The sequence below is a fragment of the Haliotis rubra genome, unplaced genomic scaffold, assembly GCF_003918875.1.
Source record: "Haliotis rubra isolate DU_JTF1 unplaced genomic scaffold, ASM391887v1 Scf1284, whole genome shotgun sequence".
NCBI classification, from domain to species: Eukaryota; Metazoa; Mollusca; class Gastropoda; order Lepetellida; family Haliotidae; genus Haliotis; species Haliotis rubra.
This window is the reverse complement of record NW_025765208.1, coordinates 177,326-200,685: the sequence shown is the minus strand read 5'-3', so window position 1 is coordinate 200,685 and position 23,360 is coordinate 177,326. Positions and strand designations below refer to the sequence as shown.

Below are 23,360 nucleotides of genomic sequence, written 5' to 3'. Positions count from 1 at the left end.
TGGGATTTCCAAAACGTCATGCCCATGAATTACACACTCAAGCAGAACAGACAGAACAGAAAGGGGTGCGCACAGTTCATTTCCACCCATTTTCTCGAGAATTTCAATTGGTCATTTAATAAACTTTCAGGACAAAAGGCGGGTGCGCACCCCTAACTCTCCCCCTCTGGATCCGCCTATGTGAAATACACATCCATGACGCCATTATTTGTAAACTGGCAAAATTTCACACACAACAGAACCTGGTTTATCTTGACTGAAGCGTTTCAAATCATCGGAATTACGACTGTCGGGATTACCGTTCACGCATCCTTCACGCCAGTATTGTAAATTGGCAATTTACACACACAACAGAACCTGGTTAATCTGGACTGGAGAGTTTCAAATCATCAGAATTACCACTGTCGGGATTACCGTTCACGCATCCTTGACGTCATTATAGAAAACTGGCAATTTCCACACACAACAGAACGACTGTCCAGATTACCGTTCCATTTTACTACAGTCACGGCTTTGTCGCTTTTGTGTTTACAAAGTATACTCCATGTGTTCACACCCGAGCCATAATATATTCATTTACATGTACCCGTATTCATATATGTACAAAATATTTTTACAAAATTTGGTTCTGTCTCTTTCCGTCACCTTCCATCCTTTATGTGCGAACAAACAAGTTGAAGAACAATAATCTGCAATAACCTCGACTGCAAGTTCTTCTGACCTGAAGTAGATGTCGTCCCTGTAGTAGCAGGGGGTAAGGTTGTAGTCCTTACATTCACATTGAGTCGAAACACTTCCATATCCACACCATTGTTCCTGCAGGTCCAGTTTCCCTCGTGCTTTAGTTGCACAGAAGGTATAGTAAACACTAGGATGCTTGCGTTGGTGAGGTGTCTTTCAAAGACATGGAGGCTGTCGGAACAACTGTTGTAGGACTTGCAATGTAGGCCATTAAAACCATCTGGCTGAATGACATTAATTATCTCAAGTGGCTCCTTGACTGGACAACTCAGAGTAATGTTTGAATCTTGCTCGGCTGTGAAGGATTCCGCAGAAACTGAAGATATAGAATGACTCTTGAATATTGTTACACACTCATTCATTCACTCTCAAATGTGGAAACGTCAAAATATACCTATCATTAATCGTTAATTGTTAGACTTGCACAAGTCTCTGAAGTAATGATTAATAATTTCATTCTAGAAAAAAGTAAAAACAACGAGCGTCGTTACTGTACTGTCTAGACTTGCCTCTTTGAAGGATAGAATTGCTATACATCCCCGGGCTCAGCCTTCAGTACAGCCGTGGAGCAAGTCTATGTTAAGGTATAGGAGTTACGATCACCTCAGCGCTATGGCAGACGTAAGTCTATGTCTAAGTTATGAGTTACGATCACCTTAGCGCTACGTCAGTCGTAAGTCTATATTAAGGTATAGGAGTTACGATCACCTGTATCTGCCTGCCCGTCTGCTAATGACAATATTCAATACACAACTTCGATCACTGACCACATGCAATTTGAACTTAGCACCTATCAGGCTATACACCATAAACAAAACGCATTGATTTATGGCCCGAGTTCGGTCTCTGTCACATTATAATTACACAGACAGGCAGGTGTGATACTTGTACACATGACATGTTATGATGGCTGTTGATTGCAAAATGTTATACACAAAAAATGAGCATGTATTTTCAAAACCCAACATCTCTATATATACACACACAATGAGCCGTGAGGGCATCGGCAAATAAACCAGCCGTTACACTTGAGTGCACACCCACCCGCTCTGACTGGGTTCGGTATCCCGGCTGCTTCGTTTCTTGGGAAGTAAACCCAGGTACAACATATTGCACTTTTGATTTGCGATTGTACGCTTATAATTTCGTTTATATGTTTTTTCATAATCAGCAATGTATATTATATGTCATGAATAAGTGATAATTGTGTTTTAATTATGTTTGATTATTTGGTTGCATGTGACCTTTAAGGTATGGGAGTTACGATCACCTTTCGCTATGGCAGTTGTAAGTCTATGTTAAGGTATAGGAGATACGATCACCTCAGCGCTATGGCAGTCGTAGGTCTATGTCTAAGTTATGGGTTGCGATCACCTTAGCGCTACGTCAGTCGTAAGTCTATGTTAAGGTATAGGAGTTACGATCACCTTAACGCTATGGCAGTCGTAAGTCTATGTTAAGGTATGGGTGCTACGATCACCTTAGCGCTATGGCAGTCGTAGGTCTATGTCTAAGTTATGGGTTACGATCACCTTTGCGCTACGTCAATCGTACGACTATGTTAAGGTATGGGAGTTACGATCACCTTTGCGCTATGGCAGTCGTAAGTCTATGTTAAGGTATGTAAGTTACGATCACCTTAGCGCTATGGCAGCGTCAGTCGTAAGTCTATGTTAAGGTATGGGAGTTACGATCACCTTAGCGCTATGGCAGTCGTTGGTCTATGTCTAAGTTATGGGTTACGATCACCTTAGCGCTACGTCAGTCGTAAGTCTATGTTAAGGTATAGGAGTTACGATCACCTTAACGCTATGGCAGTCGTAAGTCTATGTTAAGGTATGGGAGTTACGATCACCTTAGCGCTATGGCAGTCGTAAGTCTATGTCTAAGTAATGGGTTACGATCACCTTAGCGCTACGTCAGTCGTAAGTCTATGTTAAGGTATAGGAGCTACGATCACCTGTATCTGCCTGCCCCTCTGCTAATGACAATATTCAATACACAACTTCGATCACTGACCACATGCAATTTGAACTTAACACCTATCAGGCTATACACCATAAACAAAACGCATTGATTTATGGCCCGAGTTCGGTCTCTGTCACATTATAATTACACAGACAGGCAGGTGTGATACTTGTACACATGACATGTTATGATGGCTGTTGATTGCAAAATGTTATACACAAAAAATGAGCAGTACAAATGTACCCGACGCTGTACAAATGTACCTGACGCTGTACAAATGTACATTACGCTGTACAAATGTACAATACGCTGTACAAATGTACCTGACGCTGTACAAATGTACCTGACGCTGTACAAATGTACCTGACGCTGTACAAATGTACATTACGCTGTACAAATGTACAATACGCTGTACAAATGTACCTGAAGCTGTACAAATTTACAATACGCTGTACAAATGTACCTGACGCTGTACAAATGTACCTGACACTGTACACATGTACATTACGCTGTACAAATGTACCCGACGCTGTACAAATGTACCCGACGCTGTACAAATGTACCCGACGCTGTACAAATGTACCTGACGCTGTACAAATGTACATTACGTTGTACAAATGTACAATACGCTGTACAAATGTACAATACGCTATACAAATGTACATTACGCTGTACAAATGTACCCGACGCTGTACAAATGTACCCGACGCTGAACAAATGTACCCGACGCTGTACAAATGTACCCGACGCTGTACAAATATACCTGACGCTGTACAAATGTACCTGACGCTGTACAGATGTACCTGACGCTGTACAAATGTACAATACGCTGTACAAATGTACCTGACGCTGTGCAAATGTACCTGACGCTGTCCAAATGTACCTGACGCTGTGCAAATGTACCTGACGCTGTACAAATGTACCTGACGCTGTACAAATGTACCTGACGCTGTACAAATGTACATTACGCTGTACAAATGTACATTACGCTGTACAAATGTACATTACGCTGTACAAATGTACAATTACGTTGTAAAATGTACAATTACGTTGTAAAATGTACAATACGCTGTACAAATGTACCTGACGCTGTACAAATGTACCTGACGCTGTACAAATGTACCCGACGCTGTACAAATGTACCTGACGCTGTACAAATGTACATGACGCTGTACAAATGTACCTGACGCTGTACAAATGTACCCGACGCTGTACAAATGTACCTGACGCTGTACAAATGTACCTGACGCTGTACAAATGTACAATACGCTGTACAAATGTACCTGACGCTGTACAAATGTACATTACGCTGTACAAATGTACCCGACGCTGTACAAATGTACCTGACGCTGTACAAATGTACCTGACGCTGTACAAATGTACATTACGCTGTACAAATGTACATTACGCTGTACAATTATACCGGACGCTGTACAAATGTACATTACGCTGTACAAATGTACATTACGCTGTACAAATGTACCTGACGCTGTACAAATGTACCTGACGCTGTACAAATGTACATTACGCTGTACAAATGTACCTGACGCTATACAAATGTACCTGACGCTGTACAAATGTACATTACGCTGTACAAATGTACCTGACGCTGTACAAATGTACATTACGCTGTACAAATGTACCTGACGCTGTACAAATGTAAATTACGCTGTACAAATGTACATTACGCTGTACAAATGTACATTACGCTGTACAAATGTACATTACGCTGTACAAATGTACCTGACGCTGTACAAATGTACATTACGCTGTACAAATGTACATTACGCTGTACAAATGTACCTGACGCTGTACAAATGTACATTACGCTGTACAAATGTACCCGACGCTGTACAAATGTACCTGACGCTGTACAAATGTACCTGACGCTGTGCAAATGTACATTACGCTGTACAAATGTACATTACGCTGTATAATTATACCGGACGCTGTACAAATGTACATTACGCTGTACAAATGTACATTACGCTGTACAAATGTACCTGACGCTGTACAAATGTACCTGACGCTGTACAAATGTACATTACGCTGTACAAATGTACCTGACGCTATGCAAATGTACCTGACGCTGTACAAATGTACATTACGCTGTACAAATGTACCTGACGCTGTACAAATGTACATTACGCTGTACAAATGTACCTGACGCTGTACAAATGTAAATTACGCTGTACAAATGTACATTACGCTGTACAAATGTACATTACGCTGTACAAATGTACCTGACGCTGTACAAATGTACCTGACGCTGTACAAATGTACATTACGCTGTACAAATGTACAATACGCTGTACAAATGTACCTGACGCTGTACAAATGTACATTACGCTGTACAAATGTACATTACGCTTTTCAAATGTACCTGACGCTGTCTGCTAGTGGAGGTTGCTGTCACAAATCTGTAACCGTCTGTTGTTTGTTAGTTTGGCAATGTTGTTTTACGTCGCACACAGAAATATTCCAGGTATAATGACGGGGCTTGTAAGTAATCAAGTTTGCAGCAGGCAACCCAGTGATTAATATCATGAGTACGAGTGCGCACCCTCTCATCACCCCTCTGGATCCGCCCCTGCTGCACAATAAGGACAAGCTGACATACGTAAACTAACTCAGCGAGCCTGACCTCGATCCCGTCTACCGCCTCATATAGAATCTCTGTCGTTCCAGTTTAACGTTGCCTGACGAGCCTGTGTCCACCTTGTAATCTATATATTGTGTGTGCACCGGTACATGAATGTAATGGAAGAAGCACGTTTTTCAGGGCGATATAGCGATGGCATAACAGCACATCCACCACAGAAACCCACCACAGAAACAGAAACCAAGAGTACGACCACTCGACATACGGCAATACGTTTTTTGCCGTGAGTGAGTGAGTTGGGTTGTAGCAATATCCTAGTAATATATATCACGGTGGGAGACACCAGAAATGTGCTTCACACAACTGTACCCATGTGGGGAATCGAATCCGGGCCTGCGGCGTGACGAGCGAACGCTTTAACCACTAGGCTATCCCACTGCTCCGCTAGTAGTATATACAATGATAGTCCTGGACCAAGTCCAACAAAAGCCTCTGCAAAGCCTTATTTCCCAAATAAGGCTTTTGTCGGGCCCTTAGCTCTTGCTACCATTGTATCTACTACTTTTGAGCCCCCGTTGATTTCCCGCCCACTCGTGGCACTATTGTGCCGCTGTGCCACGTTGGCAGGAGGTAACATTGTGTCGTACGGTATGATCAATAATTCCTCTCTAACGAGCCCTCTCCCTGGCCCATCTCTCAAGTAGTACAAGTTCGGCTCGTCGGCTTTGATGTCTACTTTATCTATGTTGTAAGTTTTGACTGACCATATAGGATCGGTGGCTCGCTTACGGCTCCCCCGGCTGGTATAGGTGCCTCACTAGTGCCCTATCTGGTATCTGTTTCTCCTTCCCACGCAATGGAGCAGCCGACTCTGCTACTATTGATTTTAGTTTGATAGTGTCTGCCGGTTTCTTGCTGGTGAGACGGGTGGCTTCATGGTTGATTGTCGACACCACCTTAGGTAGCCGCGCGACCCATTGAGTCGATCGCTTCCCAGGGTTGGCCATCTCTCTCGCATACTGATGTCCGAATAAGCGCTCAGCCAAAGTCCTATTGAATCTCTCAACTATGGCTTGGCTGCGATGGGCTCCGGCCATGCCACGCCTGACCTTTGTATCGTGTTTATCCAGCAGTTGTGACACGACACCCATGAACTCCTGCCCGGGGTCAACTTGCAGCTCTGTTGGCCACGTCAGCGGACTGCGTTTGTATATGCGTTCGAATCCGCGGGCTACCTGGGCCGAATCTTTCGTGGTTAAGGGTTCGGCTTCCTTGTAGCGACTGGCAACGTCCACAACGGTCAGGGCATACTTGTACCTCTTGTCATGGGGTAGGAACAGGAGGTCGGCCTGGTGAAAGCTATTGGGTATGTTAATACCGAACTTCCTTCTAGGTACGTAGCGTGGTGCCGGTAAATAGATCTGCCACAGGGCTTGTTTTTCAAGCCACGCTTTGGCCTCCTCCGGGGGTACTCGCGCCATTTTAGCCAGCTTATGTACGGCGCTAACTCCTTTCCAGTACCCACGCGGGCTGTAGTAAATAGCCTCAAACTTTCTTTGGTTCCGTGACATGTCACCTATATACACCTATGTTCTTGGTTCAATTTTCTCATGCCCGTACGCGTACGTGTTTATCCCATCAATAGCTATCCAACGTTTAGTGTCCATCGGCGACAGGGACGTCTTGTTTATAGTCAGTCCGTATATCCTATGCCCATCACTTCTAAGCGTGTTCATTTTATGTCTAAAGGTACGGGTCTTGAACAGGGCTTCCTTGAATCTGGCGTGTTTGATGTGTTGTTTCACCACGTACTTCTTAACACCCTTCGCCTTCCGGATCTCACCATTGTCGGCCTTCAGGATGGAGTACATCTTAGGCCTCAAACCTATGTACTCGGCTATGGGCGTGCCAGCACACTCGTCCTTCATCTTACCTAGGACCTTTTTATTTACCGTGCTGTGTATGGCATGGTCCTTGGGGTAGTCACTGGTGTCATACAAATCGAGGCGTTTTTCATGTCCTCGTACACGTCCTCGGTTCGAATCTCCATCAGCAGGGAATCCGTGTCAGTGTACAGCACTTCACACCTGTCGTCGTACTGTTTCTTCAGCTCGTTGTAGTAAAAGTCGTACATCAGGTGTTTGGATAAATCGAGGATGCTCATCCCCACGTAAACAGGCCGGTTGAATTTTATGTGGCTTTTCTTCATGTGTAGGGCAACCAGGTCGTCGGTGAATATCTTGCTACGGTTGAATGCCGGACTGGCTATCAGTCTCCTGAGCTTGTCTTCCTCATTCGACCGAACCAGCTTCACGGTCACGCGTTTCCTCAGGTTCTCCATAGTCTTACCAAACACCGAGTTGTTCATGAGCTTGTAGAGATTTTTCTCAAAGTCACTGGTGGCAAGCTTTCGGAGGTCTGTGTTCATTCTGATGTATGGTTCCATCCAGGGGCTCTGGTTGAACACGAGCACCCTGTGTATTTTGGTCAGCCTCATACCCAACGACAGGTACAGCTGTAGGTTGCGATAGTGAACGATGTACTTGGTCTTATTCATTAAGTTGGGCACGAGTTTTTCAACGTCTGCCACCCGCCCACCTAACAAGTTATGTTGGTACTCAGACATCCAGTCTGGGTTAACCCTCATACGTTCGGGGGCCAGGGGGTAGCTGTTGTGTGATGTGTGTAATGCCTTGGGGTATTCCAAGTCAACCTCGAGGATATAACCTTTGTTCGAATCGTCCGCGATGCTCATAACATCGACCTCGTGCGATGCCCATTCGAATCCCCCTGTGGGTAGATACTGGCTCATGGCCCAACCGTACAGGTTGTTGGCGTCGAGGTAGAGAATATGATTGGTTGGCTTGCTCGGGTCGTAGCCCTTCACGTATTGATTATTTGCTTTCGCGTATCGTTTGGTTGCCATGGAAATCCCACCTCGCAAGCCTTTCTCAATGAATAGGTGCATGTCGTAATCTGTGAGCAATTCCAACTTAACTCCGGTCTTTTTCAGCAAGGCATCCCACGACAGACCTGGGCTGGTGTAGTACCATGCGGGGTCGAGTTTATACTGCTTGAAACATGTCCGCCTAAACGTCTCAAACACGTCGGCTAACAGCAGTACATCTGTCCTCAAGTACAGGTCGTGATAGTCACCCAGATTCTTACAGCCCAGTTTATTCCATACGTTAATAGCGTGCGAGTAATCGTCTTGGGATATTGCCGAGTCGGTCAGGTTGCTGTAAAATTCTCTGATGGGGGGGTAGTCTGGTCTCGGCGAACTTGGCCCAGCCATCCATGTACTCATAGGGGTACACACCCTTCCTCATCAGCAGGGGTCTAGTCTCGGCGTCGGTGTATCGATCGGTGATGGGGAAGGTATCGTTGGCCTTGACAAGACTGTCGAGTGACGACAGGAGGAACTGAACCGAGTCGATGAACCTCAGGCCATTCAAGCTGAAGGAGATGTATCTCTCCATGTTGTTGGGGATGCACGTCAGGTTGCCGTCAACCCTCGCGATGGCCTGCATGATCAAGTGAGAGTCGTACCCTCTCAAGTTGTGAAAGACCACGGGGATGTTTATTGTCTTGGGGTTGATTCTAAGCTTGAGGTTACACGCGCTGTGAGCGGCGCCTCTATACTTACCGGTGACGTGGCAGTGATCTCTCACCGAATCACCGTTCAGTGGTGAGTCACACACGTGGCAGTTAGTGCTACAGGCGTGAGCTAGCCGGTCGGCTTTGGTCATACGCATGGGAGCGACTGTATACAGTGCATTCCTAATAATTTTTTCTTCCTCCTGCAAACACTTTAGAAACTTTTCAGCCGCGTCGGGACCCCTGTACACTACCGGAGCTTTCGTTTTCCCATCACAACGGACGACAACGTATCCAAACCCACAGGCCTCATGCTCTTGTGTTTTCTGTGTGAAGCTCTCTCGCCTGTGGGGTACCCCGGCAACCTCAACTGGTTTGACCAAGGCTTCAAAGTCGGCGTATAGATGATATAAGGCACAGACATTTGGTTCTTGTGGTTGTCGAATTTTAGGATATTGTCACCTTCCTTAGGCATGTCAACTCGTATGGCCGTCTGCCCCACACCTTGGCAATCCTCCCGGTGGGATTCTAATAAATCAGCTCGGCTGAAACCGTGCAGGCATCGCACACAAAAGTGTTTTTTTACCAACGTGTTTCGACTGGTCGTGCAACAGCCTGCTGAGATGTTTTATCCGCATGTAGTGATACTTTTCACCTCGCTGGGTCATGAATATATTGGTAACGTGGCGACCCTCCTCCCCCAACACTGGGCTGACCCTGTGCACTATTGTTGTGTTACCTTCGTGCCCAAAGACGTTTATGGCTATATTATTCTGTTTTTCTACTTTGGTGATCTGGGATATGGGGGTTGGTTCATCTATACCATCCCAGTTGAGCCCATCGTCTTGGGGATAGCTAGAAAGCCTGTCTGAATGAGTGTCAACTGGATACAAGTCTGCCCTGATAGCTACCCTCAGGCAATCGTCTCCTCTATTCTTGACGTTGACCATGGCATGTTTTTTCTTATAGTAGGGGGGGCAAGTCTAGGTATGACCCGCCTCTGAACGGCACGTAGTTAGCTATGTCTAGATAGACATTATCGATTTTATCAACAACCCACCCGGACCCCATGTGTGTGTAGCGTTCTAGGTATTCTCGTATCTGCTGAAAACTGGTATCGATTGATGCGTCTATGGTCTCTGTATGCGTGACGATTTCTTGTTTACCTCGGAAGTAAGGCTGAACGTACTCAGTGACCCCAGCCCCCCGCCTGCTTATCGAGTGACATTTTCACTGTGATCTGAAACTTTATACTTCCCAGATTGTTTAGTTCCTGGTTGACTTTATCAGCTATCAGAGGCTTGATATCTGTGATGTCTATGTTCCTATCAACATGCATGCGCCAGCCTCTCAAATAGTTGCCTACAGCGCGCTCAGTGGGTATGAACTGTAGGTCAATAGCTCTATTCTGCCGTAATAGTTCTACAAGCTGTGGTTTCCTCATACGGGAATATCCGCCTAACCCCAAATTGCGTACCTCGGCTTTTAATTGTTTTACAGTGGGAGGTTTTGCTACGGGGTCATGTGATAACAATGCGACTAACCCGGCTCTCCCCAGGTGGGAATAACCCGTGAACCCAAGCTCTTTTGCTTGGACTTTTAATTGTTTTACCGTAGGAGGGGCTTGTATGTTAAGTAATCTCAACAATGCTGGTTTGGTCATTCGAGAATAACCAATTACACCACGGTGCCTGGCGATCTGCTTGAGCTCACGAATAGTAGTCATAGTTGCGTACACACCTAGGTATATCAATCTCTAATTGGACCGCCGGCAAGGGAGGTAACTCCTCCAACCTTGATAAAAATATAGTGAGGCGCTTTAGTAAATATCTAGATACACCTTATCGATTATTCCCTCGACCCACCCGGAACATGCGCAGCATAGTAGGGTGTTTTGTATTACTTGCAACGAGTCGTCAACAAGTATATCTATCTCCCCATGCACATCTACTCGCCCCCCCATCAAAGTAATTCCAAGTGTGCCCAGCCCACGGCACATCAAACCCTACTTTCACCATGATTGTAAACGAGCACCCCTTATATAGTTCGCTAACAATCATGGGTTTGAGGACACTGATATCTATACTTTTCCCCACATCCATCTGCCAGCTTCTCAGGCAACTTTCCCTGGGCTCAATTTCCACAAACATAGTTATACCTAGGTGTTCACAGTCTCTAATTGGGGACTTATCCTGAGAAGTCGCCTACGTTCTTTTATGTAGGCCTTTTTATTCTCGTAGATGAGATGATGTCTGACTACGTTTGCTCCGTGAGCTTTGCATAGGCAGTAGTGCCCTTTAACCCCTATACCACACACAGAACACGTGTAGTTAGGGCTTCCCATGTGGAAACAACAGTACCCCTCAGTCCTGCATCTCCTACCACAGGCTTCTTTCTTCCCCATAAGTATGTATTCGCATCGGTACGGAGCAGGTCTCATCTTTAGCGTACTTATATGAGTACTTAGTCTAATTGTTTTGCAACCAACGCAGTCGCTGCTATACCCAGCGCGATGAAGACCAGTTCACGGTCCATTTGCCCCTTGGATGGTGTGTAGTACTGAGCGAGTGTGGGTTTATTGAGTGGTTCCAGCTGTTTACCTGTTAGTAGGTAGTATTCTCTCGCTGCGTCGTCGACATCGTGGAATGTTTTAACGGCATGGTTCTCACGCCTGAGTTGTTCGTTAATGTAATCGATCCTCTGAACACGTTTTTTCGCGTACTCGGATTGTGCCGATTGTAATTTCTCAATAGCAAGGTCGTGCCTCTTACGCTCTGCTTGTATCTCAGCCGCGTGTGACTCTCGTAGTTTCGAGAAGAGGAAATTACTCCCGGAAAATGCCAGGGCATTTACTAACGCCCCACCGACCATCATGGCGATCGTAGCCATCCTATATTTACTTCATAATATTTTCAGGTAGTATCCCTTGTTTTACTAGGATGTCCTTTGTGGCCATCGCCATACCAAGGTTCATTATGAGCATACCCATATCCTGCAGGTTGAAATCTAGCTTGATAGTCGGTTGTTTAAGCACCATTTTGGTCAACCGAGCGTACCCTACGGCTAGACTGGCGACCACGGTGGCGTGGTATGCGTCGTTGACGAACGTTTTCCCCTCAGACATTATGTATATGATATAAAAATATATATTTTATTGCATGATATGTGGGTTGACCTCTAATTGCGGGGGTTTCTCCCTGGGAGGTTGTTTGTTATATAACCATGAGATAGCCACGGCAGCAGTTACGCCTGCAACCAACAAGAGTCGATTCGGGTTCACCGTGATACTTTTATGTTGGTTACACCACCTTTTTACCGGCAGCTACTCGTAGGGTTGGGGTGGGTTCACCTCGGGAGGGTTCACCTCCAGTTGGGGTTTCCCCAAAGTGGGGGTCTCCTCCCTGGTGGTCTCCTGTGCAGTATCCATCTATACTATTATTATTATTTTTCCCCTCCTTAAATTGGCAATGCTTTGCCGTCATAATCGCCGCCGTCACCGGGGCTAACAACATACCGTATTTGTGGTACAGCACGCAGCTGATAGAGCTCAAGGTGTGTTCAATAAAAGGGTCTTTCTCAAGGTCTTCTCACAGGTAAAGTCGGCGTTCCTGGGGGATGGGAAGAAAGTACGACGCTATACCAGTGTATATCTATAGTTTTCGTCATCTCTGCCCCGAGTCTAGACTCGTATCTAGCGTACAGCTTATCGATTTCTTCGGCTGACATTTTATGAATTTTATCGGGAGTGCAGTCTCCAAAGTAATGTTTGGCTTTGCCACCGACAGCCAACGCCACCAGTCTCTCTGGCTTGTCGTCACTCACCTGTGGTGATTGTGGCACCAACAGTTGTTCGAGCAGTTCATCACACTCCATCTTATAATGTAACAAGCAAGTTTTAGTTTTAACTATATAATATACGGTATAGAAGAAACACAGAGAAATGAAGGTTAAGTTGCATAACTATAACACTGACGAAGCATTTGCTAAGCATTGCTAAGCTTTGCTAAGCATTTGCTAAGCATTTGCTAAGCTTTGCTAAGCATTTGCTAAGCTTTGCTAAGCATTTGCTAAGCTTTGCTAAGCATTTGCTAAGCTAAAACACCCTATAGGCCACGGGTTGGTCGGTCTTGAGCACGAGCTTAGCGTGTTTAGTTTCAGCGAGCTGTTTGTTTACACGTTCCCGTTCTAATTTGCTCATCACATCGTTCTCTCTCAAACACTCCTCGAACGAATCCCTGTCCTTGCAGTGAAATAAGGCCACCCATCGCGTCTGCTCCCTGAGGTCTTTCAACACCGAGTTGAACTTCTGCGTTAGTACCCAGACGCTGTGCTTTGCGTGCCGGCCGGAGAAGGCCAGGTACGATAGCATGTCTCTCTTTTTTGTTATCTCACGATTAGCGCTGCAGTCGTCCAGTATGAACAGCGTCGACTCCCCTTTAAATTTCCCGTGATAAGCTTTCAACCAGTCCTGCAGACGTGTCCCCGGGTCGACTCTGTGTACGTCCGGGTCCGTCATCACCCAAGGTCTTTCCGTGTACGTTTTATTCATTTGCAGAGTAGGGCACATGATAACGATGTTGTCGAACACATCCCTGTAGTACCCCTCCAACATATCCAACACGAAAACAGTCTTCCCACAGCCTGTCTGCCCGCACACTATGGCTCAGTGTGGGTCGCGGGGCAAATCAGTAGGCAGTGGCCTGCCGCCATCAGTAGATGGCTTGCACGAATCTCCCATTGTCTATATTAAGTTGCGCCTCCATAATCACGTACAGATATAATTTCAACTTGCCCGCGGGTTGAGCCTTCTTGGTGATCGGGATGGTTATCCCCTTCGCTGCCGTTGTCTATGCGGCGACCGCTACCGTGCAGTTTATCGTCATCCGTGGATCGCATGTCCAACCATAGCGCGTACTTGGTGGTCAGGTATTCACCGATCTGCACGGCGGATAGGTCCAGGTCTTTGGTTATGTATGGGTGTTGTTTGATAGCCGGTAGCTTTTTTATCTCATCCCACTGCTGGTATGCCTTCATACCATGACTGAACAGCTGGTTGGGCACGCCCTCGATGGTCACTTCCACCTTTTCAATCTTGGGGTTGAAAAACTTCTCGCTGTCCCTTCGGAACGGCTCATAATCCTCCACGGGGACGACCAGGATGCCTTTCATCGATCGCGCCGGCACGTTTAGGTTTATGTTCCACACAGTGTCGCTCTTATCCCGCACGACAGATCTATGCCTCAGTATGCGATTGTACAGGATGGCCACCTTCCCAGAGTACTGGCTTCGAACCTGCCTGGCCAGCTCTGGGCTAGTGACCATGTCGAACTCCAGAGAGATGTTGTCTATGGCGTAACTGGCCTCATCACCGTTCCGCGTACGCACTACTTTGCTGTAGTCGTTAAACGTGAGCTCGTATTCAAGCCTTTCACCCAGCGCGGCCTTTCGACCCAACTTTGGGTCCGCCGTGGCTATGACTATTTCGTTGTTGTAGCCCACCACTTTTTTTACCCTCAGTTGCATATCGCTTGGAGCCATGTACAGTCCCACGTCGAAGACGTAGTCGACTTTCGACCTGGCGTATTCCAACACGTCTTGGTAGCGTTTGATGGCACTCGGGAGATCAACTGGAGAATTGATAGCATCCTCAACATTAACAACGAGCTGTTTCTGAGCGTCGTAAGCAGTCCCCTTACTGAGGATGTTGGAACGCGTTTGCGTCTGCGCACCCAACAGCGCCCACACGTACGTTCGAATCGAGTCGTTCAACCTGGTGACACCGGCACGAGTAAACCCTTTCGACGGGTCCAGCATGAACATTTTCCAACTGTCTGCCGTTGACTGCTCCACTTTCTGGACGGTGAAAGCAACACCACCTTTAAAGTTCATACGGTCATCCCTCCATTCATTACTCAACAAAGCAAAGTCCTGGCGTAGTACATCTCGTTTCAGTAAATCATCACTGACTTCTTTCACGGGTCGCCCCCCCATTATATGGAATACCCAACCCGTGGTTGGGCCCCGGCAAACGCCAATCCGTCTTCGGGTTTAGTTCGAATTCGTTACAAATACGTTCGTAGGCCCGTCTATCGTACTGGTTGTTTACTGTGTCCCACGCCTTGTCCTGTGGGAGCGGGTCGCTGATCTCTTTGAGGATACGTCTGACCTGGTAGTACACGTGAAACATAAACACAGACTGACTCAGCTGTCCACGCCGAGTGTCGGTCAATGCCACACCACAACCCGTTGTAGCGCACCACACGGCGAAGTTGAGTTGATTCTGCCAGAACTGCATCGGGTTGTTGAACCAAGCGTGGACTGCCTTGACGTTAGTCACAGAAAGCTTATACCGGCCGAACACATCTATAAACTGGGTGTCGAAAAACATCCCATCAGCGACCACAATCTTCATGTGGGGGGAAATCTATGTCTAGTTTAGGGTAAGACACTCCTTGGGAGTACATTTTAAAACAATTATATAATGAGCATATATACTCTAACATGCACCTAACACTTCCAGGAATAACGAGCGGCGAGGCCGTTCAGCTGACGCACGTGATCGACAACACGTCGGGTCAACTCGAAGTCGCACTGTGCGATATCACCTACCTACCGCGATGGACTAACATCAACACCAGCAACAATAAGCTGTTCGTCAGTGGAACTCGCAGCCAGATAACTGACGGCTACTACAGCGTGTGCTCACCCCTTGGAGCCAAACTCAAGATGAACGACTCAAACGGCACAGTGGTGTTAATCAACAGCGGAAGAAACTCCTTGAGACTCGGTCGACCATTGGCGAGGACACTAGGTATGCCGCCTGACGAGATAAAACCAGCAACTACCATCACAGGCACGAAGTTACCCGACCTAGTACCGTACCGAGAGCTGTGCATTCATCTCGGCCAGGTGAGCACAACGGACAACATTCAAGGTGGGCACCCTTCCACGATACTGAGAGCAGTACCGGTGAAAACGGAGAAATACAATGACGGTAGAACCGAGTCGTTTTCACCGCGGCAGTATAAGAGGTTAACCCAGGGCAACATCCCTGAGCTGATAATATCGGTGTTAGATATAAATCATAATCCCGTGAATATAGGATACCTCAGCATAACGCTGCACACAAAATGACCAGCGCACAAGGCCCCGGAACGAAGTTGAAAAAATGCATCAATGTGGGGATCTCCGACCTCGGGGACACACGCGGATTCGACGACCCCGGAGTAGATGGTAAATTGTACGCCTTGCAACTGAAAAACAACATTTACAAAGGCGTTGAAGTCCCCTCCATCGGTGGTACTAACAACCTAAGTGATATAGTAGATACCTCAACAGCGGCCGTCAACACTCGGTACACCCTAGTCAACACCGGTGATGATAAATGGATAATATACCCATCGTTCGGAGGCAAACTGTTCGACTTAGACGATGTTGAGAGCAGCGTGACGACCATCACCAAAAATAAGCAGTATTCCCTCGTCTTCACCGACGATGACAAGTGGGTGTTGTTACCCGCTAAAGGAGACTGGTTTCTCAATATAAAGCTCGGCTCCCCCTACGTGTTCACGGAGAACAGAGACAACTACCTAAACAAAGTCGTGAACAACGGAACACTGCTGGTGGCTTACGTCCCGGCTCAGAGGCGTAGCGTAATCATCAGCCCAGTCGCCAGTATGGCAGCCCACATGCTATCGAGTAAACCGGGAGTGCAAGACGTGACATTGCAGTTGGTATCTGAATTCGAAGGCGTGGTCAACATCCTGACGAGCCTACCGGATAACGCCACTCTGATCATCAAAGTCTACCTAGGGGAACCATTGCGGGATGATGTCGAAATCGTGAAGGGGATCAAACTCTGGTGGGCTAAATGACACCAGCATCACGTTTGCACCGTTTACGTGCGGGTGGGTGTCGACTCCAAAACCAGTGTGCAGGGCGTCACCGTGATCGTGGAAGACACGATATCACTAACCAAGATCTTCCTACCCGACAACATACACTTCATGGGGGTGAAGTGCACCCCTGAACTATTATCAGAAAACCAGTTGGAAACTATATCGTAATAGTATTATAGCAATGACTAGACATCGGCCCAGTGCTACGCTAAACGACCTAGGGACACGGAGGGGTTTGATCAACCTGGTGAGGAAGACACCTTATACATCCTGCACTTGAAAGACAACGTGTATAGGCGGGTGTCGTTATCAGATTTTAAAGAGCCTGAATGGTTGATCAACTTAACCCTCACCTCACCTTATATCTCCTTGAAACAAAATAATACTATCTCCGAGATTAGGAACACCGGCTTCACCCTCACATCTGTCATTCCAACTCATGGAGAGGTGCTAATTACCCCAACACCACAATACCCGGGCAACCTGTTAATTTCACCCGTGGAGACAGAGTTGAGGTCCGGTACCGAATTATTTATAGAACCAGGCTCCACACTCATCATAGAAGTCCTGCTAAAGAACACTGCTAATGGGTCAGGCCTGCGCCTTTTACCTGGGGTGACAGTACATTGGGCTGGCGTATTAGGCCCCATACGTTGCCGTATCCTCATACAATTGGGGGACCAAGGGAGATTACTGCCCCCCTCGATAGACCTGTCGGGGGTTAGTATAGCCCAAAAGTGGCCTATTAGCGTTTCCCGTATCTTCGTACACCCGAATCTAAACCTTTTTAGCCTCAAGTACGTTGACCGACTATTAACAAAAGCCCAATTAAAAAATATCTGGTAAGATATATTATATGCACACAGGATGGGGCTATACCCAGTCGTAGAGGAAGTTGCGAAGACCCTGGAAACCGTAGACGGGTTCCGCTTGAGACAGTTATGTGATGTAAAACACCAACTAGAACAAGACCACGACACGCGGAAAGCACTATATAAGAAGTACCATAGAGCTTTCAATGCCGTGGATGCGACTGATACTGCCCTTATGGCAACCAGCATGGGACTAGGGGCGGCAGGTGTTGGGTTGTTAGCTACCATCGTGGCTGCACCTATAGTTCTAGGCATTGAAATAACAGCTGGGGTGGCAGGGGTGTTAGGGTTGGTGCTTAAGTTTGCATCACGCAGACTGCATCGTAAGGCAATGAAACACGATGAGATCAGGGTTCTGGCCGAAGCAAAGCTGAACACGGTAAGTCACTGACAGTAAGATCTCAGAGGAGGAGTTTCGTTCAATCCTCTCTGAACTCACAAAATATAACAAAATGAAACAAGAGATTCGATCCAAGTCTCGTAAGTCTGCTATCAGCGAGGACGAGAAAAAAAAGTACATAGAACAGGGGGTACAAAAAGCCCGGCAAGCCTTTATTACAAACACCAAAGAGATCATAGGTGATTCACGTTAAACTGTTTCATCGAGGTCAACGTGACATAGAGGCACTCGGAGGTATTATAGACGGAGCCCAGCTTTGGATGATGCAATCCCAGGATAGACCCGTTAAACCGAGATACGTCAGTTAAGTCCCCGGTAGCTCAGCCGGTTGAGTGGCGAGGCCTATTATAGTTTGCGTGTGGAGTTCGTATCCCGCTGGTGTCTCAACTTTTTATAGGTATATTCGCGGTCGGGAAATCAACGGGGGCTCAAAAGTAGTAGATACAATGGTAGCAAGAGCTAAGGGCCCGACAAAAGCCTTATTTGGGAAATAAGGCTTTGCAGAGGCTTTTGTTGGACTTGGTCCAGGACTATCATTGTATATACTACTCCGCTTACTGCTGTGGAATCCGTTGGCAACACACAAGGGTTACGGCCTGAATGTGATGGGATCCCACATACAGTTACGAATGTAACTTTAATCGACATTATAGAAAATATTTCAAGACACTCTTGCTGAAATAGTCGATTGTACGATTCCTTTTGTCTCATAAGAATGTGTTTATGAACGGTCAAAGAGCTACAAATCTCGGTCACTAACAAAGCATGAAGACTAATCTTTACACAGGTTGTCAGACCGTTCCGATATATCACAGTTCTACTTCATTCACTTCATTCACTAGTCAATAATCACTAAAATTTCTGCTTACCCTTAACAGCAAGGAAGAGCAGCGCGATGCACAAACCTGTCATGTCCATGGCTTCCAAATCAAGTAAATACGGCTGAGCTGGATCTAAATTAGTAGTTGGATTTCCAAAACGTCACGGTCAGATGCCACCAAGCACTTAGTGTCAGCGTGTTGTGGGATATGAATTACACACTCCAGCAGAACAGACATTTCTAGTCACCGTTTATACGGATATGAACCCAGTGACGTATTTCTCTATGAATTTTTCCACGTCAGGCAATGATCAAATTCATGATGTTTATTACAAATATCGGATAAGATTATTCAAGCCAAGGCTAAAATGGGACAAAAGGATTAACAGATTTCCTTAACCCTTATTACTTTAAGGGATATATATTGAATATAAACTTCTTACCAGATGTTAAATGTGCATAAAGAGTATACTTATTTACACCCAAGAAAAAGTCATCAGTCATTTTTGTTATCTAAAAGCACCAAATAACTGTACTGATCCCACAACCTGCGCGTATACATATGGTTATCGGGCTGTGACGTCACAGTGCCGTTTCCCGTTGTTGACACTTTATTCATCTACATAACAATCGAGTGATATTTCCGTTTTCTCGATGTGTAGCATATTTTAAACGGGATGATGTGTCCATCCAAAATAGGTCCACAGTATCATTTCTTCAAAATTCCAAGCGTAAGGACTGATTTAGCGATCAGGGAATTTCGGATACAGCATTAATGGTATACATATAAAATGATAAATATTCAACCACTTTACATACACCCTTTCGAAACTAAAGTCAGCAGAAATCATATGAATGAAGATGTGTTAGACATCGATAAAACAACGTAGTGTCAAGTGCAGATAATCAGCTTCAATTTACATTTCAATAATAATTGTGCATTATATTATCCAGCAACTCCGTGTATGTACATTCACATCGTACAAATGTTAAACATTGTAATTATCAATGTACATTTTGTTTAATATGGTAACTTTCTATATAAGAAATATTGTATATAAATATACATTTTTGTAATATAAACTATTGTGTGTATGTTTGCATGTATTTAAATATGTATAACATATATAACATATGTTCATGTTCATATAACATACATGTGTAAAAGTATATTATTTCAATATATATATGTATATATATATATACCCACGGTGAGCGGTGGATTCTCTTTTTGCCTGCACTTTAATTGGCTTTAAGTTGATTAGGATTAACAGTCCAGTGCCTGCACAATTATAGCCCTTTCAAGTAAGTGGAGTTCACTACTGCCACGTTGAAGAAAGAATTGACCTTGAGAAACATAGACTCTTAACTGGTACCATCTCACCACTTGTTTATGGTGATGCCGTTTCTCATCCGGTGGGATTGTGAATGTGAATGTGATTGTTATGTCATGTCAGTGAGTGAATGAGTGAATGAGTTAAGATTTATAGTCACATCGGCAATATTTCAGCCATATCATGACTTTAAAAGTTATAAACTAATAATAAATGGAATTAAATTACATAAACCTGTCGACGAAGGACAGTGATATTATGTCATACGAAACAAATTATGCAATTAAATGTATTTATGTATCATGCACAGTGCACATGATGGTGTGACAAATTTAACGCTTATTTCGTGTATTTGCTGATTTAATAATTCATAATATTTGTCAGATAATTCATTTTCGTATATTTGTATATGTGCAATACTGTGCATGCATATTATGTTACATGCAATATTAGTAAAATATAAAATGTCACCATATTTTGAAATGACTCAAATTCGTAAATTTGCGGGTGCAAAATGCAATAAACAAAACGTGATCAATTTTAATGTTTACCAGCAAGTGCTGGCATACTTGCATTTCTACTACAAACTATAGCTTTAATCCCCATTGTTGTAAGGATTAGTACGGTCCAGTAATTTTAATCCCTAAACAATACGTGCAGGCAAAAAGAGAACACCCCCTCAGGACGTCGACCTTTGGTCAAATCATCATGGATGAGTGAAGAAAAAAAGTCGACGCCCTGGGCGTTTCGACATTTTAGCAATTAACATTGGATTATAGAGACAATGACGGATCTACGTGTTAGAAGAGGAGAATCCGGATTATGCGGATGAGAGCACACCTAATATGTGTATAAAGATAGTGTTGTATTTCAATCTCAGTTCACCGAGTATATATACAATGTACATTATAATATAGATCATAAAATAAAATACATAGTAGTACAAAATACATATACATGTATACAAGTACATATTTATTATTAATATTTATTATAGATGTAAAAAGATGAGACGCTGAATCAGCAAATTGCCTAGTTAACAGTTAACATTCCAATTTTGAGATTGTGTCTGAGTTCTTGAAGTCGACGTTCCTGGTCTCTGTGTCATGGATTGCCTATGGCCTCCGGCATATTGTACCAACTTGTGTTAAGTGTCGGCCTGCTCCCAGATCGTTTCAAAAATGTTGGGTCCGACTTGCTAGAAAGGGCTGAAACCGAGAAATTAACCCGATTGTCGGCCTGGCGATACCCCCATTTCTGATGCATCGATACATTCGCGTATCGCGACACCCCTAGTGTATAGTGCAGGGTCAAAATAATATACAAACATAATTATGACATGTGTGAGTGAGTTTAGTTTCTACGCCGCACTCAGCAATATTCCAGCTATTTGACAGCAGTCTGTAAATAATCGAGTCTGATCAACAGTATGAGCATCGCTCTCTGCTCTCTTGGGATACCAAGTCAACCAAGTCAGCGAGCTGACCACCCGATGAATATGATATGGCAATATCAGGATTAACAATCACAGGGGTGCTGCGATACTGTTTTCCATGTGTATAGCTAATTTCACTTGTAATCATTATAAAATACACTTTGACAATGTTTGTTGTTTCTCAGTACGAACCTATAAGCATGTATTAACAAATGACACTGAAATAATGATGATATCAGGTGTTCAGCGGACGTTTGCAAGTTTGATATACAACAACAACAGCAAGAACAACAACAACTAACAACCATAAAACTAGCAAAACAGTTATAATTAACCAGACCTAACCTGCAAGTGTGTAAAACAATACCACCATTCGTGTCCGTTTCTTTTTGAACCACTGTTAAGTTTCAGAAAATATGTTGCATAGAAAAAAACTCCTTTCGAACTGAAAAGAAGGCCCAGTGAAATGGGAGATCCAGACTTGCTTCATTCATGACTATAACATTACAGGCTGGGCGGAAGGGAACATATACTGACAGAAACAAATAAAGGAACACAGGAAAATTCAAGTGTTCCTTTGATGTTTTCCAGTTTTCATCACCAGCTTTGAATAGCGCTGTGGGGGAGCATCTGGGAATATATAAAGGAACACTGTCATGAAGTGGTGTTCTCTTATTTGTTTCCCTCAGTATATCATATAACAGGGACAAAGAGACAGACGAGGCCATGTCTCGCGTTTCCTATCGTCGCAAACTCAACTCAGTTGAAACTCAAAACCCTAATCAGCTGGCAGAGCAGTGACTTGGCGTTTTCAACAAAGCATGTTTTTGTGTCAGCGACTATGGTGACATGAACTGGAATCAAAAGAAAAACTAGAGCGCAGTATCCCATTCCGTGCTTGAACGCGGTTAACTGGTTGCACAATACCCGGATCTCAATAGAGACAACACTAGGGTAGACGACCCTCACGCCGAGGAGGGGGAGGGAGTTAGAAGGTTGCTGGGTGGGGGGCGGGTGGGGGATAAATTGAAATTTATGTTGAGCTCACCATAGTTAGACATTCTACACTTCTGCCCGCATTTGGTTGGATGTAATCGTATTTATTTCGTTCATTCGTTTCGGGTGAGTATAAATCCTACTTTCATTGTAAGAATTTGAAAACTGATTTGTTCAGACGTTCATACACGCTACAATTGGGTTTAACAGGAATTCGTCCATTTTACTTCGGATGTTCATCATGGGGCCAGTGTCACCTAAGGGGGTTTGTTAGTGGGATTTAACGCTCGTTTGAACAATATTCCAGTTATATTACTGCGTGTCTGCTTGATTTTGGAGGAACACCCGAAGTAATGCAGGTTTCAACAGTTTGCCATTTGGGGAAAACAACAAGCTCAGATATGACGCTCGCAGACCAAGACACGCAAAGGGAAGAAGCGGAATTCGAACCCCCGGTCAAAGGTTCCGTGCAAAGAGAATTATGGCACGTTAGATCATGTTCATCCTCTGTAATCAGGGGCGGTGGGGGTAGCCTAGTGGTTAAAGCGTTCGCTCGTCACACCGATGACCCGGGTTCGATGCTCCACACGGGAACAATGTGTGAAGCCCATTTTCTCCGTCGTGATATTGCTTGGATATTGCTGAAAGTGACGAAAAACCATACAACCTTGACTAATAATCCAAATAAAATCCTCTC

The 23,360-nt window shown here is 44.9% G+C and overlaps 1 protein-coding gene and 2 long non-coding RNA genes across 6 annotated transcripts in view; 2 read left to right on the top strand and 1 right to left on the bottom strand.

Moving 5' to 3' along the window:
- LOC124266863 overlaps positions 1–23,360 on the top strand; it is an 80,454-nt gene that overhangs the window by 9,020 nt on the left and 48,074 nt on the right. The gene's annotated exons all lie outside the window — the stretch shown is intronic.
- The window catches only part of LOC124266866, an 85,425-nt gene that overhangs the window by 15,945 nt on the left and 46,120 nt on the right, over positions 1–23,360 (bottom strand). The window contains exons 2-3 of the long non-coding RNA XR_006895880.1: positions 20,968–20,970; positions 8,345–8,349 (exon numbers count right to left, since the gene is read on the bottom strand). This is a non-coding gene — a long non-coding RNA (uncharacterized LOC124266866). The remainder of the gene's footprint in view (positions 1–8,344; positions 8,350–20,967; positions 20,971–23,360) is intronic.
- On the top strand, positions 1,304–2,632 carry LOC124266867. Of its 2 annotated transcripts, none has more exons than XR_006895882.1 (3): positions 1,304–1,418; positions 2,086–2,097; positions 2,578–2,632. It is a non-coding gene; the product is annotated as an uncharacterized LOC124266867 (long non-coding RNA). The 2 variants fall into 2 exon arrangements; XR_006895881.1 differs by lacking the exon at positions 2,578–2,632 and adding an exon at positions 2,420–2,448.